Here is a 6139-nt window from a genome sequence, read left to right on the forward strand (position 1 = left end):
ATTAGCAATTATACAAGCAACATAAGCTACAGGTCAATTATGCCGAAATTTATTTAACAAATTTGTTATAACTTGTAATTGAAAATTACAAGTCATTTTTTTTTTAATCTATATCGCGGGGAAATTGTCTTTTTTTAAATTAAGGTTTTAATTTTTTTTTTTTAATTAATTGATTAAATTTTTCGGGAGTCCACTGATTTCAATTACAATAAAAACCATTAAAATTAAAATTAAATAATTCGTTAAAAATATATATACACACATAAATTTATTACTGATAATAATCGCACAAAGCTAAATTTTTGAAAATCAAATTTAAAACAATAGCTTTTACATTTTAAAAAATTTTTGATGTCTAGTAGAAAATTAATAATATAACTGACATAAAATAAATATAAATGAAAATAAAAAGTCTATGGATTCTCACATCTATTTCAAGTTGCATTCTTATATCCATGATGACAAACGCAGCAACCTAATTCAAACATGAAAATTAAAGCTTGATAAAAAACTCCTCCAGGTTGTAAAACCGCCACTGTTGTCATATTACTCTGCATTATTGTTCGTCAACTTTAATTACTATTTCTCTTGATTTACATTCATCAATAATCTTATTAACGTGTGATTTTTTTGTTTACTAAATGAATCTCTTAACCTTCGACAGTAAAGTCAATTGTGATAAATATTTCCGACGACGATCATTCTGGTATGTCTTATCTACACAAAATTATTAATTTATACTAAATTTATTTAATGCAATACAATTTAATTACCGTAAACAATAATCAGTACAATTTCAAAACTTACCAATTTCAACAGGTGTTGAAAATATTTATTTGTATACTGAACTTAATATAATTACTGTGAACTTAATGTAATACTTTATTGACATTAATTAGTTGTTGGTGTTCATTTAGTATAATATTATCACGCCTGGAATCAATTAATTAAATATTTATTAATCAGCTGTTAAATTTAGACGGCGTGAATTTAAAATTTTTACCTCAACATGTCCTTTGGTATGAACGTAAATTGTTTTGAAGTTTTTTGATAATTACACTGAGAAAAAATTTCTCTTCGGGCAATTAAATCGGTTTTGTTAAATTCTGTTAAACTGATATTTATTTGGGACAACTAAATTTCATTACGTCAATATAATCTATTTTGTCATTTTTAACAAATGAATTAATAGACTCTATTTGGTTGACATTAATATTTCTCTCTCTAAGATAATAAAATCGTTTGGTAAAGTTAAGAAAATATTTATTTAATGGACAACTAAACTATTTTATAGTGCCAACAAATCCAAATATTCAAGCAAAATATTATTATATTAACTCTAATAATAATATTATTACTAAGACACAAAAAAATAGATTCATTCAGAATAAATATATATATATATATATATATATATATATATATATATATATATATATATATATATATATATATATGTTTGAGGTTAATAAATATATATTTGAACCTAATGATTATTGATTTAAAAGTTATGGTGCTAGGCAGCAGCAGAGGAAGTAGTTCAGTGCTCGCCACTAGATCGCGCCCACCAGTTGTAGTGTCCCTGGTAAGAAACTAATTTCAGAATTATTATATTCCCAACTTAAAGCACTTATAAGAAAGGTTTATCTACTGTAAATTAGCAGAGTGCCGAGTACCATTTTTTGAAAGTAATATAGGGGTATCCTATATTACTATTAATAACTCATTCTCTAAGGATCACTCATATATTTCATTATGACTACTTTATAAGCTCTACAGATAATCAATTTGATTTTATGCTTGCTACTAAACGCGTAATTATCTTAACTAAATATTTTATAGTTTCTAATAATTTGTTTTGTTGGTGGCTTATAAAATATTTAGTTAAAACAACCAAATATATGATTGGCAATGGGCAATCAAATCATTTTGTTGTCATAACTAAAATTTAGTTGTCAGGAGAAAATTTTTTTCGCAGTGTAATTTCAACCAGAAATTTTTTGTTTTTTAAATAATTTTCTAATTCATTAATTTGGAATTTATTTACAATCTGGTCTATATGGATGTCAAGATTTATAAATAGCGGCAACATTGCCTGTAGTTTCAAACCAGGGCCTGTCTGATTCAAAATAATGAAATTGGTGTTTTCAACATCTATAAGTACCCCATTATCCAAGAATAGGGCCTTTACTTCATTATTTTTTACGTTGATGATTTTCGTTCTATAGAAATGTTTCTTATATTCAAGGATACAAATAGTATCCTCGAATTTATTCATGATAGATTTTTTATTTCTTGTATCAATTAAATTCATTAATTTGTTTATTTTATGACAGTTTTGGGGATTTTTGATCCCTCGTATTTTTATAGATTTATTGTTTTTTATTTTAACGTCAGTTATTAATAAAATAAATTTTTCTGTTAAAGATTTTTCCATTTTTATTGCTTTTATAATTAAAAAAAAAACACTAAAAAAAAAATAATAATTACTATTTAAGATAATAAATGAATGCATAAAATGCAATAAATGTGAATAATTCGCATATTCGGACACACACGCGACTCGCACACACAGACACACGTAAACTCGCAAACACTCACTGTTTAATAGTTTTATTTATTTTATTAGAATTTGACAAACATTCACCCCCGATTATTTATAGTTTACAAATAAATAAATTTTTTAATTTTATTTCATTACCTTTTATTTTTTTCTGCTATTTTAATTTTGATTTTGAATAAATTTTATTTTACACTTTTCAGTTGACGTTAGCAATGGATCTAAATTAATTAGCCCTCAGCAATTATAATTTACAGTTTTGGGACTATGTCCCTACCTTTTCTTCCGGTCATGCGTTGACGTGAAAAACCACAGTAGTGGGAGCAGAAAATGGCAAATGAATGATTACAATTATATTATTGTACTTGTGTAGGTAAACACTCGCCACCTGGTATTTGTACACACATACACACACACACACACACACACACACACACACACACACACACAAACACTCAGACATCATTCTGAAAATAGTCAGAACAGCTTCCTAGGACCTCAAATCGTCGATATCTGATGAAAACTCGATTTTCGAAAATCGGACCGAAACCAATAACTTCCCTTTTTTTGAAAATTTGCAATTTTCTTAGCGGGAAGTTAAAAATTGTAGCTAAAACTGAAGACCAAATGCCATGAATCCACTCACAAATTTTAGAAATATCAAAAAACAATTATATATAAACAATAGTACTAAAATATTAGGCCGCACAATAAGAGTTGATCACGTATCAGACTATAAACCTTCAAAGGATTCTTAAAGAGTCGATGATATTACGAAATAATTAAGATCCGAAGGAAGTGGTCCTCCCTGATTAAGAAAAATGATTTGGAATGATTCAAAACAATTAGAAATGATTTAAAACAATTTGAATCGCCTAGTATATAGATATACTACTATAAAGCGATTGATTATTCTATCAATAACATATAAATTATTTTAATCCTAGAGACACAAGTTGTCTATTATTGTTGTGTAGAAAAACTTAGTAAACACGATAACAAAAAACAGGAAAATTTCACCAATAAAAAATTCTCTGTAATAAAATTACCCCAAATATATATTAAACATTCATTACTTGTTGTCTGTAAATTTATTGTTTATACACAAAAGACTAAAATAAAAAAAAAATAACTGAGATGCTGACAAATTATTAAAAATTTTGTTTTAATTTTTCGAAAGTATACAAATAGAAAAAAAAAAAAGGCCATTCGGCAGCCGAAATGGAAGTAGATTTCTCATTATTGAATTTTTTCACTGTTCAAATAAAAGATAATAATGAAATAATTAATATTAATATCAATACCTATTTTTCGGTACTTCAGCCTACTAAGAGTATAAGTAGGTTAATTTTACGATTTCATGGAACATAGAATTTCGTCAATCTACAATTGTTGATCAACAATGTAAGGAAAAACATATAAAAAATATGTTTTTTACATAAACTTTTTATATTTCTTTTTCTATGTTGTTGATTAACAGAAAAACATATTTTTATATAATTTTTTGATATTTTGATAATTATATTTTTTATAAATTTAAAATATATTACGAATATATTTTTTTATCTCACCATACCTATATTTTTGTTATATTTACAAATATATTTTTATACATGTATTTTTTATATATTCTAAGATATATTTTTAATACATTTTTGAATATGAAAAATATATTTTTTCTATAAATTTTTTTCATGGGGGTACATGGCCATATATAGAGCCTATATATTTTTTAAATAATTTTATACATAACTATATAACCAAAATTACACATATCACAATTACTTACACGCAGGATTATATAGCACACGAAAAAAAAATAAGAAATTTTTTTGTTATTACTAATAATAGATTTTCAATTATATTTTGCTGTTTCAAAAGTGAGTTATTCTTACAATCTCATATAGCACAAGTAAACTTAGCAGTCACTGTCGGTAGCGTAGCCTAGTCGTTAAAGCGTCGGTCTTTCGTTCGTTAGGTCCCGGGTTCGAATCCCACTGAATCGTGTGCGTTCGGTTGATATTTATAGCGTTTTTTCCCTAAATTAAAAATTTCTACTCGGGTAGAAATTAATATGATCGAAAATCTGATGCATCATCAAAAAAAAAAAAAAAAAAAAAAAAAATACAGAAATGGCTCAATTTTCGCGTCTTCTCTTTCTAAAGTAATTTGATAATTTTAGTTATATTTTGTTCAAATTTCTGAAAATTATAATTAATAAATAAAAAAATAATTTTAAAATTTTAAATTTTTCCCGCTCCCGGCAGCCATTTTGATTTCCATTCCTTCTCCTTTCCCTTCTTTCCCCGCACCTGATTCAAATTGTAGGCTTTGGAGGGTCATTTTAGGGTTCTGTAATACTAATTTCAGCCTAAACTTGGTAAAAGCGGACAAAAATACCAAGTTTAGGCTGAAATTAAGGTTTCGTTGTACAGCTTGGGCTTATCTAAAAAACTAATTTCAGCCTCCTTACCCTCGAGTAGAATTTGGAGGCTGAATCTAGTTTTTTAATTTTGACTCGGGTAATTAAATGTAAAAATAAAATACAACCCGATGAGAAAAGATTTTATACAATTGTATAAAATTATATATCAATTATATATAAATTGGATAGAAAAAATGGTCCGATCCAATTGTATACGATCTGCATAAAAATTGTATACAATTCTATACAAATTGTATACAATTGGATCGGGCCATTTTTTCTATCCAATTTATGTATAATTTCATACAATTGTATAAATTTTTTTTTATCGGGAAGTATGTTATCGATATATACTAATATACTTACTCATAGTAAAATAATCATATTTTTTATCTAACTGTTTATCAAAATTCGCCCAAGAACTTAGACATAAATTTATAATTTCATTAAGTAAAGTCCATTGTTTACGAGGTAAAAATTTTATATTAGATGACGATAAAACAGCAATCAAATTTGCTAAAATTGTTTATAAAATTGATTTATCAATTTAATAAAATTTATGAACTGGAAGTTACCCGACAATCAACCAATTTTTGAATTTTTTTCCACCAAATGAATTACAAAAAAAAAAAAAAAAAAATTATGCACGTGTAGAAAATTGGAAAAACTGTAGGTGGAATTTTTTCGAATATTTTTTTTTTAATAATTCATCGTTTTTAATAAAATCCAAAACTTATCAGACGCCGGCTAACTTCAGTAACACTAAAAATTATCTATTAAAAATAACTAAATTACCTTCAGCGAGAGTTATTCCGAAAATACTATCAATATTGATTTTATTAAGTCTTTCATTAATCAATTTAACGGCTTTATATAGAGCATGGGTAATATTATCTAATAAAAAATAGTAAATGTCAAATTTATGTTTATAAAAAATGAAAATATTTATTAGCAATTATACAAGCAACATAAGCTACAGGTCAATTATGCCGAAATTTATTTAACAAATTTGTTATAACTTGTAATTGAAAATTACAAGTCATTTTTTTTTTAATCTATATCGCGGGGAAATTGTCTTTTTTTAAATTAAGGTTTTAATTTTTTTTTTTTAATTAATTGATTAAATTTTTCGGGAGTCCACTGATTTCAATTAC

At 25.7% G+C, this 6139-nt stretch overlaps 1 long non-coding RNA gene across 1 annotated transcript; it reads right to left on the bottom strand.

Annotated features, from left to right (window-relative positions):
- Nucleotides 1-207: 207 nt before the first annotated feature.
- LOC130668416 (uncharacterized) lies at nucleotides 208-1237 on the bottom strand. The gene is made up of 3 exons (XR_008990010.1): nucleotides 1004-1237; nucleotides 808-933; nucleotides 208-717 (listed from the first exon to the last, which is right to left on the bottom strand). It is a non-coding gene; the product is annotated as an uncharacterized LOC130668416 (long non-coding RNA).
- Nucleotides 1238-6139: the final 4902 nt, after the last annotated feature.

Source organism: Microplitis mediator, chromosome 5, assembly GCF_029852145.1.
Source record: "Microplitis mediator isolate UGA2020A chromosome 5, iyMicMedi2.1, whole genome shotgun sequence".
Taxonomy (NCBI): Eukaryota; Metazoa; Arthropoda; class Insecta; order Hymenoptera; family Braconidae; genus Microplitis; species Microplitis mediator.